The sequence below is a fragment of the Abramis brama genome, assembly GCF_963993115.1.
Source record: "Abramis brama genome assembly, chromosome: 15".
Classification (NCBI taxonomy): Eukaryota; Metazoa; Chordata; class Actinopteri; order Cypriniformes; family Leuciscidae; genus Abramis; species Abramis brama.
The window spans coordinates 13,496,499-13,510,429 of NC_139977.1; the positions used below are offsets into that span (position 1 = coordinate 13,496,499).

The following is a 13,931-nucleotide window of genomic DNA, read 5'->3' on the forward strand; positions in this document are numbered from 1 at the left end:
TTTCAGTGATGAGCAGTAATGGACTACACATAAGCACGGTTCCCCCGGTGTCATTCACTCATGCAGAGCCCACTCTCATGAAGCTGGCGTATGCCGCTCGAGTGTTAAAGGTCCCGTATTATGCCCCTTTTCACAAGATGTAAAATAAGTCTCTGATGTCCCCAGAGTGTGTATGTGAAGTTTCAGCTCAAAATACCCCACAGATAATTTTTTACAGCATGTTTAAATTGTCATTTTTTGGGGCTCAGAAAAACGCGCTGTTTTAGTGTGTGCCCTTTAAATGCAAATAAGCTGCCGCTGGACGACCCAGGGGGCGGAGCTTCATGAGCTCGTGCTCAGTCTCTCAGGACAATTTCATCTCACGGAATGATGATAATATCAGAAACTCTCAGTAACGGTGTTCATTTCGAGTCGGACAATAATGCCTACAGAGTCAGAATGCTGTATAGAGATGGAAAAGGTATAGTTTAGTAGTTTAATTACGGTTATTATAACGTATTTGTCATCTGCTTGTATGTAGCCTATCCATTATTTATTAATATCCTACAAGTCTGCTGTTTCGGACCAGGTCCGAATGATGATCAAACATATACTGATGAGTTTAATAAAGTTTATTGTACATCACACAAAAGATGAAGCGTCAGTTTTACTTCTGAGTAAACACAGTAAGTTATAAGAAGTGCGCAAGTACATAAACGAATTTCGGTAGAGTTGAGGGAGCATTCCTGTGGGCGGAGGTTAGTCAAAAAACTGTTCTAGTGACGTCATTAAAGAAGGAAGTAGAGGGATGTAGTCCAAACGGGCCGTTCGCTGTAGGCGACTTCTGTTAAATAAAATATCTCGCTTGGCATTGAACTTTGAGCTTTATAATTTTACAGATATTATTTATACTCTAACAACAACATTACACACTAACTAAAGTTTGAAACATGGGATCACGAAGAACGGGACCTTTAAATGTAGGAAATGTGCCCACAGAACAGTGCCCACACCTACTCACTGCCCGCTCTGTTACACCCTTGTCCCAGGGAACAGAAAATATAAAGCCGACACACACCGGCTATGTCATAAGACCTGTGGCTGCTCGCGAGCACTCACGCTTACTGACAAACACACCACGCCCAGCGCTACACACGCGCCACGGGCTTTTTCACATGAAGCGTTCCCCATCCAAGCTGACCGGGACGTTACATGCAAACTGGCCAGCTGCCGTTCTCAGCACGCCGCTGTATACAAGCACCGAGAGTGCGCTCACAGTGCCAATGCCTCAGACTCAGGTTCACGAGCCCACACTGTGCGGCAATCGGGACCAAGAGACCATTCTACCCCTAGCCATGCACGCAGAGGCGTGGGAGGCTATTCCGGAAGTGTCAGAATGGGTGCTAAATACAGTGAAGCAAGGCTATTCGCTGCAATTCGCTCGTCGCCCCCCGCGCTTCCGAGCCCGGACTGAAACGAAAGTGAATCCAGAAGTAGCACACCTACTTCGCGCAGAAATAGTGAAACTGCTATGCAAAGGGGCTGTAGAACCAGTTCCACCTTCTCAGAGCGAGTCAGGCTTCTACAGCTGCTATTTCCTCGTTCCAAAGAAAGATGGGGCTCTCAGACCCATTTTAGATCTGAGACACCTGAACAAAGCCGTTGTTGTGAACTTAGAATCGAAAAACCAGGAGACTTGGTTGTTTCTTCAGCAGGATTCTTTATTGAGAACACAAGCCGTCGGTAGCTGCAGTCACCAAGTCTGACGTGAATGTTCTCTTACAGTTTATATACATTTAGGGGCAGGAACCGAAAAAGACAGGTTTAAGAACCGGTTCTAGACTGAGAGCATTGCCCACCCTAATCCACTCAGCATATCTATTCAAACACTGAGACCCGAGTACAGGACTGGCTGGACTTTCTTGCTAAAACACAAACTCCAAGAGTTTCAGTAAAACAGGACTGACCAGAATCGTTTGCTAGAAAACTCTGATAATCATACCTAACCTTAACCTGCTAAATTCAATGTAAACCTAAATTAAACATTTTAATAAATCTGGATTCCCACATTTGCCCCTTTGAGAGTCTTAAAAAAAAACTCTCACAAAATACAAATTTATACACTTAAAACTTGTGTAAGTTACAGGCACATAGCAAGTTCAATCTTGTAACTTGTGTAAGTTACAGGCACAAAGCAAGTTCAATCTTGTAACTTGTGTAAGTTACAGGCACAAAGCATGATCTGTGTTGTTCATCTGTAATTGCATGTTGACACAGAAACAAACATGCAATTAGGGTCCGTGAAGTTCTTACGGGTAATATTCTTTTATGGTTGGACCAGTCATTTTCTCGTGCGAGGCGTGAGTCATTTGTTGAATGAAACACTTGATACTGTGGAAGCATACGTAGAACGCCAGTAGGAGAAATAACAGCAGCATTGCTATTTCTTTAATCCACAGCCAGGGTTTACCTATCAAGTTTCCGAACCATGAAGAATTGTCTTCAGTCATCTGGTGTAATTTTGTTGAAAGATCAAGAATGTCTTGTTGGATTTTGTTCAAATTCTCTGTTGGATCCATTAACCCGGTGCAGCACTCAGGGCCGATAATGGTGCAGGCTCCTCCTTGCGTTGCAAGAATGTAATCCAAGGCTACTCTGTTCTGTAAGATCATTATCTTGTGCGAAGCGAGAGTGTTCGTGATGTTGCCCAGGGCCAAAGCCGTATCATTGGCCAATTTCTGTACAGAATCCGACAGGCTTCTGACTTGATTGAGAGCCTGCATGACACCATACGATGGGATTAAGGCTCCAAGAGTTCTTGACCACCACGTTTGAACACAAGTGAGTCCTGGAATGCAGCCATCTTTGTTGGTAGAAGGGGCTGAATCATGTAACTGTGGAGAGCTTGGAGTGTAGTGTGTGTTTTCTCTGATAGCTGGCAGAACATAAACCAGGGTGCACCTGCCGTTGAATTGGCTGGGTAGGATGCTGTAGACAGAAGTTCCACATAACCAAAAAGTGCCAGTTGGTGGAGGAATCATACACCACTGATTTATTGCAAAAAGTTTCGGTAGGGATGGGTTCCTGGAGAGACACTCGATTAAGTCATTTTCCTGTTTCTTCTCTGTAGTAGTAACATACACATGGGATTCATCTGTTCCTCTTTCAATCACAAAACTGCAACATTCACGAGGAATTTCACCCAGTGGAGTCGATGCTGGAGCATAATTTTCCATGCACCAGTGGAACATCATTGGCAGGAGTAGATCTGTCATGATGGGAGTAGCTGAAGCTAGGTTGCAGGATGGTAGTCCAGGAATGCAACACTGAGAAGCTGGAGGAATGGTTACGTTGTGACATGTATCTTTGTTGAATACTTCACTGGTATGGTGATCGAATAAGGTACACGTGTCACATTTGGAGATAGGGTGTGCAACCCATGGGATTCCGGCTCCTACTGAAGGTGCATGTGGCATGCAAACGTTCTTTCCAGCAAACAAGGCATTTCTTGACATATTCATCAGCTCTAAGAAGATGTTGTTTCTGGGGTCCACACTTTGTGCGATGTCCATGATGGTTAGTAGTAGTACGACAATCTTGATCGTGATGAGGGATGACTGAAGTTCCCGTAGATGAGTTTCTGCGTTGTGTATTTTTTTTTTTTTTGTGTTGGTTGTAGTCTCTGCAGTTGGTCTAGTTGTTTTCTGGAGGTTGGGTATATGCAGGTGTGTAGGTCAGTGCATATGGTTCTCAGGATAACCATCAAGTGGTGTCGGCACAGAGTTTAAGAAAGAGAAAAACAAAAACAAAAAAACAAACAAACAAACAAACAACTGCAACAGACCAGTATTCATTGTAAAGACTACAAAAATTAGGGTTGTATTCTCTGTTCAATCTGTATCTGCTAATTGTGGTTCCTTCTTTCCCTATTTCTTAATTTATGAGACACCTAAAAAGGAACAGTGAGGTGAGGATGGACTATGGTTGGGAAGGGCCTATAAGGGAATCTTCACCGCAGGGTTGGCCCCCGAAAGCCTGTTGCTTCCAGTTCTTTCCCTGGGCACCTCACTGGTCCATGTGTCCTATCCTATCCCTGTAGGGGGAGGAACCACTTTGCAATGTGACACATGAGTCCATGTTTTCTTTCCCTGGCACAACACCGCAGCTGCTGTAATCAACATTACTTGATGTGGTCCATGCCACTTAGGTTCTAACGGCTTGTGTCTGAATGATTTTATCATGACCCACTGACCTGGGATGATTGTGTGTCCACCCTCTGGTGGAGTCTGCCAACATGACTCAACTCTCTCTCTGGCACTCTGTACTGCCTTTGTAAGGTGTTCACAGTAAGAGATCAGGGCATCTGAGGCAATGTGAACATCAGCATTTCTAAGATCAATCACACCTGGCATCTGCATTGGGCGTCCTGTAATAATCTCATGAGGGCTCAGTCCTACTGATCTGTTAGGTGACGCTCTCATACTACACAGTACTGCTGGCAGCGCTTCAACCCATGACACTCCTTCCTGATGCATTTTGCTTAGCCTGGTTTTGATTGTTCTGTTTGCCCTTTCAACCTGTCCTGATGCTTGTGGCCTGTAGGGGCAGTGCAGATTCCACTTAATCTTCAACATTTTAGACACTTCTTTAACTACCTGTCCTGTGAAGTGCGTACCCTGATCTGAGTCAATGCAATCTGGTAATCCCCATCTGGGAATGAAATCAGTGACAAGACATTTAGCAGTATGTGCAGCTGTAGCACGCCCTGTTGGATAAGTTTCTATCCATCTTGAGAATTTGTCTATTACTACCAAAACGTCAGTTCCCTTTCGAAAGGGAACTCTACACTACGTCAGAATGACGCTATGGGGAACGCCTCAGGCGTGACAGGTGTCTGAAATAAATATCAACTCACGTCAATTATGTTGACCGGCGACAGCCCGTGAATCATCAGCTTGATTGATTAACGCGCAACCTGGATGTATAAAGGGAAGCCTTGCATACATGACAACATCTTTTCGTCTTCAGGGACTGTTTGTCTGTATTGAGAATATCGCTGAAGCGCGCGGGAGGCTCTCGAGAGAGCCTCTTGTGCAAACTGTGAGCGTTTTTTATTTAAAAATGCTCCGCTTTCGCGGACCCTTTTCTCGAGGGAGGAGGGTTCAGCATCTGAGCTGTGGTGCGTGCGATCTGTCTGACCACATCTCCTGTTTTAGAGTCTGGGGCAAAATGTTATGGGAGTAAATCTAAAGATTTTTTCGATGGTCAGGTAGTAGGTCTTAACAGGCCTCCTTGACCAGACAGTCCCCATTTTGCAACCGGACAGTGCTTGGGCCTCCCTGAGGTGAGCTCCCAGGAATTGACTGTCAAGGAGTAATGTGGTTATCAGGTTATAGGCCTCACTAGGCCTTCCTGAATATGAGCTTCCACATACTATGGTTAAATGAGCTCCCACATATTATGGTTATCAGGTCGTAGGCCTCACTAGGCCTTCCTGAATATGAGCTCCCACATTCTGTGGTTATCAAGTTATAGGCCTCACCAGGCCTTCTTGAATATGAGCTCCCACATACTGTGATATGAGCTCCCACATTCTGTGGTTATCAAGTTATAGGCTTCACCAAGCCTTCTTGAATATGAGCTCCCACATACTGTGGTTATCAGGTCATAGGCCTCACCAGGCCTTCCTGAGTTTGAGCTCCCACATACTGTGGTTGAATATGAGCTCCCACATACTGTGGTTATCAGGTCAGAGGCCTCACCAGGCCTTCTTGAAAATGAGCTCCCACATACTGTAGTTGCCAGGTTATAGGCCTCACCAGGCCTTCCTGGTTATGAGCTTCCACATGTCAGGTTACAGGCCTCACCGGCCTTCCTGAATGTGAGCTCCCACATACTGTGGTAATCAGGTTACAGGCCTCATCAGGCCTTCCTGGTTATGAGCTCCCACATACTGTGGTCGCCAGGTTACAGGCCTCATCCGGCCTTCCTGGTTATGAGCTCCCACATACTGGGATATCAGGTTACAGGCCTTTCTAGGCCTTCCTGAATATGAGCTCCCATACACGGTGGTCGCCACGTTACAGGCCTCGCCAGGCCTTCCTGGTTATGAGCTCCCACATACTGTGGCGCCAGGTTACAGGCCTCACCGGCCTTCCTGGTGATGGGCTTCTACATGTCAGGTTGCAGGCCTCACCCGGCCTTCCTGAATGTGAGCTCCCACATACTGTGGTCATCAGGTTACAGGCCTCATCCGGCCTTCCTGGTTATGAGCTCCCACATACTGTAGTCGCCAGGTTATAGGCCTCACCAGGCCTTCTTGGTTAGGAGTTTTCACATGTCAGGTTTCGGGCCTCACCGGCCTTCCTGAATGTGAGCTCCTACATACTGTGAGCTTCCACTTACTGTGGTTATCAAGTTATAGGCCTTACCAGGCCTTCTTGATTATGAGCTCCCACATACTGTGGTTGAATATGAGCTCCCACATTCTGTGGTTGTCAAGTTTTAGGCCTCACCAGGCCTTCTTGAATATGAGCTCCCACATACTGTGGTTATCAGGTCATAGGCCTCACTAGGCCTTCCTGAGTATAGCTCTCACATACTGTGGTTGAATATGAGCTCCCACATTCTGTGGTTATCAAGTTTTAGGCCTCACCAGGCCTTCTTGAATATGAGCCCCCACATTCTGTGGTTATCAGGTCAGAGGCCTCACCAGGCCTTCCTGAATGAGAGCTTCCACATATTTTGGTTGAATATGAGCTCCCACTTACTGTGGGTATCAAGTTATAGGCCTCACCAGGCCTTCTTGAATATGAGCTCCCACATATTGTGGTTATCAGGTCATAGGCCTCACTAGGCCTTCCTGAGTATAGCTCTCACATACTGTGGTTGAATATGAGCTCCCACATTCTGTGGTTATCAAGTTTTAGGCCTCACCAGGCCTTCTTGAATATGAGCCTCCACATTCTATGGTTATCAGGTCAGAGGCCTCACCAGGCCTTCCTGAATGAGAGCTTCCACATATTTTGGTTGAATATTGTCAGGTCACAGGCCTCACCGGCCTTCCTGAGTATGAGTTCCCCCCATGCTGTGGTTGTATATGAGCTCCCACATACTATAGTCACCAGGTTATAGGCCTTACCAGGCCTTCTTGGTTAAGAGCCTCCACATGTCAGGTTACAGGCCTCACCGGCCTTCCTGAATGTGAGCTCCTACATACTGTGGTCATCAGGTTACAGGCCTCATCTGGCCTTCCTGGTTATGAGCTCCCACATTCTGTGGTTATCAGGTCAGAGGCCTCACCAGGCCTTTCTGAGTATGAGCTCCCACATACTGTGGTTGTATATGAGCTCCCACATACTGTAGTCGCCAGGTTATAGGCCTCACCAGGCCTTCTTGGTTAGGAGTCTTCACATGTCAGGTTACAGGCCTCGCCGGCCTTCCTGAATGTGAGCTCCTACATGCTGTGAGCTTCCACTTGCTGTGATTATCAAGTTATAGGCCTCACCAGGCCTTCTTGAATTTGAGCTCCCACGTGCGGTGGTCGTTAGGTCACAGGCCTCACCGGCCTTCCTGAGTTTTAACCTTCCACAATTAGTGGTCACCAGGCTTTAGGCCTCTGTGGCCTTCCTGGTTATGAGTTCTTTCATGTCAGGTGGCAGGCCTCACCAGGCCTTACTGAATGAGAACTCCCACGTATTGTGTCTATCAGGTTGCAGGCTTCTTCTGGCTTTCCTGATTATAGGTTCCCACGTAAGGTGGTTCCCTGGTTACAGGCCTCACCAGGCCTTCCTGGTTTTGAGCTTTTACATGTCAGGTTACAGGCCTCATCCGGCCTTCCCGAATGTGGGCTCACACATACTGTGTTTTTAGAGTGATGAAGTACGAGCAAACCTTTACTTCATTCCTTTTTGGTACATACGTTCCGTACCTTTTTTAAACCATGCTTTTGGTAAGTCACACGACTTATGTCTTGTGTATTTTCTAAAATCCATTTTCTATGGTAAGGGTCATGCGCGTATCGCTTCTGTCCCTTCCTATGTGGCTCAGACCCTGGTCTTTCTCTTCGGGTCCCATTCTAGATACTTCCTGTCGTCACTTTATTACGACAGATGTTTTTCTCTAGCTAACTTCCACATTCTGATGAGCTCCCACACACTGTGGTCACCGTGTTACAGGCCTCACCGGCCTTCCCGAGTATGAGCTCCCACATGCTGTGGTCGCCAGGTTAGAGGCCTCATCAGGCCTTCTTGGGTTCAGAATGGCTAAGTACATGCACTTTCTTTCATGTACTTTCTATTTCCATTTTTTATGGTAAGGGTTGTGCGCTGTACGCTTTATTCCCTTTCTGAAAGTGAGCTCCCACATCCTGTGGTCGCCAGGTTAGAGGCCTCACCGGCCTTCCTGATATGAGCTCCCACATGACGTGGTCGCCAGGTTAGAGGCCTCACCGGCCTTCCTGATAGGAGCTCCCACATGCTGTGGTCACCAGGTTAGAGGCCTCACCGGTCTTCCTGATATGAGCTCCCACATGTTGTGGTCGCCAGGTTAGAGGCCTCACCGGCCTTCCTGATAGGAGCTCCCACATGCTGTGGTCACCAGGTTAGAGGCCTCACCGGCCTTCCTAATATGAGCTCCCACATGTTGTGGTTGCCAGGTCAGAGGCCTCGCCGGCCTTCCTGAAGGTAAGCTCCCACATATTGTGGTTGAATACAAGCTCCCCCATGTTGTGGTCGCCAGGTTAGAGGTCCTACCAGGCCTTCCTGGAGGTAGCTCCCTTTAGGCCCTCACAGGCCTCCTCAGTGTTTTGAAACACAAACACTGGGTAGATCCATGGATCGAGTAGAGAGACTCCCCTCGCTGGCAAGGGTTGTAAAGCACTATGCTGAGTCATACTCTCCAGGGTTTCCCGTCTCTGAGATCCGGGCTGAGTGGTTCACTGCCTGTTTTGCAGTCCCTCGGGTTGGATGCCTTCTTAAGGCAAGTGTCCAGAGGCTCTGTCTTCAGACAGACAAGAAGTGGCCAGACTCTAGTGTCTTATGTAGTGACACCAGGTCAGGCCTGCCTGGTGGTATTTCAGGTGGCACGCTCCCCTGAATAGTGACTGGCTGGGAGTCCCTTGGGCCCCCTAGCCACACTCCCTAGAAGGGACCCCTTCTTTTGGAAGCTGTGGTCCTAAGCCTTTGAGCTGGCCCAGATATACCCCCCATTAACTATGTTCTGGCGGTTTCTTGGTTCATTAGCTTGGGTGATGACCGGTAGGGAGTGCTGTCACTGACAGCCCGATGTGACCTAAGGGTGAGTGGTTCCAGTGTTTTCTGAATTACTGGTTCGGACAGTTGTCACTGCCTTTGGGCATGCACTCCCCTCAGCATGGTGGCGTTGGTATATCGTTCCCCATAGCGTCATTCTGACGTAGTGTAGAGTTCCCTTTCGAAAGGGAACGTCTCAGGTTACGACTGTAACCTATGTTCCCTGAGAACAGGGAACGAGACACTACGTCTTCCTACCATGCCTCGGGGCCTGCCTGCAACAGTCCCTTCAGACGATAGGATGTTGTCATGTATGCAAGGCTTCCCTTTATACATCCAGGTTGCGCGTTAATCAATCAAGCTGATGATTCACGGGCTGTCGCCGGTCAACATAATTGACGTGAGTTGATATTTATTTCAGACACCTGTCACGCCTGAGGCGTTCCCCATAGCGTCATTCTGACGTAGTGTCTCGTTCCCTGTTCTCAGGGAACATAGGTTACAGTCGTAACCTGAGACGTTTTTCCCTTACAACAAGGCAACGATATGTAATCAACTTGCAAATGACGAAATGGTCCTGGTGGAGCTGGGGTATGTGCTGCTGGTGTAATGGCTGCTGGTACATCATTATTTTTCTGACATGTAACACACCTTTTGGCTGTTTCTGTGGCTACCTGTCTGAATTTTGGATTCCACCATTGATTTGAGAACCTGTGATTCATCGTTGCTGGACCACTGTGACCCAAATTGTGTATTTGTTGAGCCAAATATGGCAGCAGTGATTCGGGAGCAACATACTTCCCCCCTTTGGTCCAGCAGCCAGATGAATCAACGGTGGCTCCTTTGTCTAACCATGTCCATGCTTCATATAGAGGAACATCTTTGTACAAATCAATGATAGATTCAGGAGGCAGAATTGTCTTCTGTGCTGTACTACCTGAACACACTTGTACAGTTACATAGAAACAAGCCTGTTTAGCTGCTACATCTGCAAGAGCATTACCTTTAGCTTCTGTAGTGTTAGTTGTGAGATGTGCTTTCACTTTGATCACCGCTAATTTCTTTGGAAGTTTCATGGCAAACATAAGATCTTTCACTAATTCAGCATGCTTAATGGGGGATCCAGCAGAAGTTAGAAACTGTCTGCTTTGCCAAATGACGCCAAAATCATGAATAACCCCAAAAGCATATCTGGAATCTGTGTAGATATTTGCAACTGATCCTGAAGCTAGTGTGCATGCTCTAGTTAAAGCTACCAGTTCTGCAGCCTGAGCTGAAAAATGATCTGGAAGGCGACCTGAAGCTACCACCTCAGTGGTGGACGTTACTGCATAACCTGCTCGTCTGTTCCCTTTAATTACTTGAGCTGAACCATCAACAAACAACTCAAATTCTGAATTTTCTATGGGAGTTTCTGCTATTTCACTTGTCGCTGCGTATGTAAGCGTAACACAATCATGAGTCATTTCGCCTTCATCCTCTAACACAACTTCAGTCATTGCAGACATCATACATGATGAGGGGTTCGTGACTGGTGCACGCTGTAAAACAATGTTCGGGGCTGTGAGAGTAGTTAACCAATTTCCCCAACAAGAGGAAGTGACAGAAGTGACTTTTGCTTGATTCATTAGTGCGGACACTGCGTGAGGGCATTTTACATTTACCGTCTGACCTAACACCATTACTGATGAAGCCTGAAGCGCTAGATGAACTGCCTGTACTGCTCTGAGGCATGGTCCCATACCTTGAGCTACTATGTCAAGTTTACCAGAATAGTAATGAATTGGACGTAAACTGCCCCCATGATCTTGCATTAGACATGCAGTCATAAAGCCCAAATGTTCATGGACATAAAGCACAAAGGGTCTATTAGATTGGGCAATTCCTAATGCTGGTGCTTGACATAGTGCTCTCTTCAAATCATTGAATGCTTTGAGGTGAAGTTCTTCCATACAAACAATATCTGAATCTTTACCATGGCCTTTCAACAAGTCATAGAGAGGCTGAGCAATCGAGGCATATTCTTCAATCCACGGTCTACAGTAACCTGCTGTTCCTAAAAATGAGCGTAGTGTTTTAATGGTAGTAGGCGGAGGTATGGCTTTGACTGAAGCCGCTCGATCCTGTGTAATGGATCTATTTCCTGCACCAATTGTTTGACCCAGAAATGTGACTTGCTTTTTAGCAATTTGAGCTTTGTGAAAGCTGCATTTGTGTCCTTTTTTATGCAAATAGTCCAACAATGATGCCAATTCAGTTTGATGTACCTCGTGATCTGTTGAGGCAATCAAAATATCATCGACATATTGGATCATAGTGGACTGTTTTACTGGACATTCTGGGTCACACAAATCACGTCTGACAGCCTGATGGTATATGGTCGGGGAGTTTTGAAATCCCTGGGCCAATCGGGTCCACTGATATTGTTCATGGTCAACTGTGAAAGCTAACCATGGCTGGCTGTCAGAGTGCAATGGTACAGAAAAGAATCCATTAGACATATCAATTACTGAAAAAATCTTACACTCTAATGGTAAGCCATTACAAATTGTAGATGGATCTGCCACTAGCGGGGTGATTTTATCAATGTTTTTATTGGCTACTCTGTAATCTATGGTGAGTCTCCATGTCCCATTGGATTTCTTGATTGGCCATATGGGTGAGTTACAGGGACTGTTGGTTTTAACTAGCACTCCTTGCGTCAGCAGCTTTTCTACAATAGGTTTGATTCCCTGTATGGCTTCCTTACTGATCGGATACTGTTTGGTAACCGGGGGTGGAGTTCCAGTCAGTTTGACTGGTTCTACACCTGTCAATAAACCACAATCATCCTTGTCATTAGCCCAAATTGGATGATTCAGTAAGAAAGCATACTCTGGAGGGATTGCATTATTGGTAGAAACGTGTGCTGAGGAAATTTTAATGCTAGCAGATTCTGAGGACATGTCTAAAGTTAGATGTACTTGTCTCAGAAGATCCATGCCTAAAATTGCACCTGTATTCAATGGAGCACATAACAATTTTGTTGTCAGAGTTTTTGGGCCAAATTGTACCTCTATGGGCGGGGTTTCATACAAAACAGAATCTTCACCTATTACGCCAGTTAAAGAAAGTTTGGTTTTCTTGTACGGGATGTCTAAACCTTTAGCCAATTTTGTAGGAATTATTGTAATCTCTGCACCTGTATCAAGCAAAAAGTCAATTTCTTTTTCTTTTATGCTACCTTTCACAAAAATTCTTTTGTCATTATGATGGATTACAGGGGAAAGGTAGCTACTCACAGCCCCAACAATTAGTTTTTTTCCTGTTCTTTTTGTGCTCTTAGAAGAGCCTGCGCGAGCTGTCCTAAAGTTTCAGTGGACATTGGCGGAACTACATCAGGATTGTAGGCAGGCTGAGAAGGAGCAGAATTATGCATAGCATTTCTTTTTGTATCTTGCAACTTCTTCCTACACTCTCGCTCCCAATGTCCTAAGTTTCCACAGTAGTGGCATTTGCCTTCTTTTTTAGACCACCTGTTTTCTTGTTTCGTTGGGTTAAACGTAGCTGCTGCTATTCTCACTTGGCTTTTAACATCAGCATCTCTTTCCCATGTAGCTAACCTGTCTAGGTTACTTCTGAGAGTTCCGTTAGCCCACGTAACATGTAGGAATGGCAAGGCTGATCTGTACTCAGCTATAAGACCATCTGCCCAAATACGGATTAGAGCTCCTCTATCATCTAGTACACTTTCAGAATCCTCCACTATTCCACTGTACGTTGCAGCTGCCTGAGAAAATCTTTCAGTGTATTCACTTATAGTCTCTCCTTTCTTTTGTACACATCTAGTAACTTTCGACCAGTCTATTTTGGGTCCTAAGAGATTCTTTAGGATTTTCAAAACACCTTCTCTCAAATCGCCTTTACTGGCATGTTGTAGTTCAGACGTAACAGCAGACTCAAAATTGTTGAATTCAGATTCAGTTAGAATTTGTGACATCAGCTGTGTTACTTCTGGCAACGACATGTCGTAAAGACGCATTTTACTTATCAATGCTCTTCTAAATTCAGAAAAATTTGTGCGTGCTGAGGGTAGGCTCTGGGATAGTCTCTCTACATCTTTAGGTCCTAGCGCTTTGACAACAGTTTGTATTTGTACAACAGAAGAGTTGAGAGGAACACTTTCAGTTCCCTCAATTCCCTGAGACCTTCTCCTTGCCCCACACACCTTCACTGAATCTACTGGCTTATCAGTTACTGATTGGATGGCTACATCTGTTTCAAAAAAAGCTTGTAAGTCAGGGTAAATGGTATCTGGCTGACTAACTTCTACATCAGTTTTTTCTATAGCTTTGTTGCGGCTCAATTTCTTAGTCAACGAAGATATTCTAGCACGTAGCTCATTTACCTGTTTCTCTAGCTCTGCGTTGCGCTTAGACTGTTCTGTGGCTTTTGCTAAGACAAATTCTCGATGAACACAAATAATGCCCTTCATATGGTTTTTGCGGATGCTTGCTCCAAGCACCTTTTTACACTCATCTACTGACCAAGTTTTGTCTGGGTGAATTTCATATTTCTGAGTTAGTTCCTGTCTAACTTTTTCAGTGACTATTAGGTCCATTTGTTCTCTTAACATATTTTTGAATTCGCTTTCTGTCCACGATGGAGTCGCAAAGCCACCCTTTTCCGTTGTGGGGATCAGTCTGGCATTTTTCTAAACAT

The 13,931-nt window shown here is 45.7% G+C and overlaps 1 protein-coding gene across 4 annotated transcripts in view; it reads left to right on the plus strand.

The window, feature by feature from the left end:
• Window positions 1–13,931, plus strand: part of plrdgb (PITP-less RdgB-like protein) — a 98,511-nt gene that overhangs the window by 75,955 nt on the left and 8,625 nt on the right. The window lies entirely within an intron of this gene.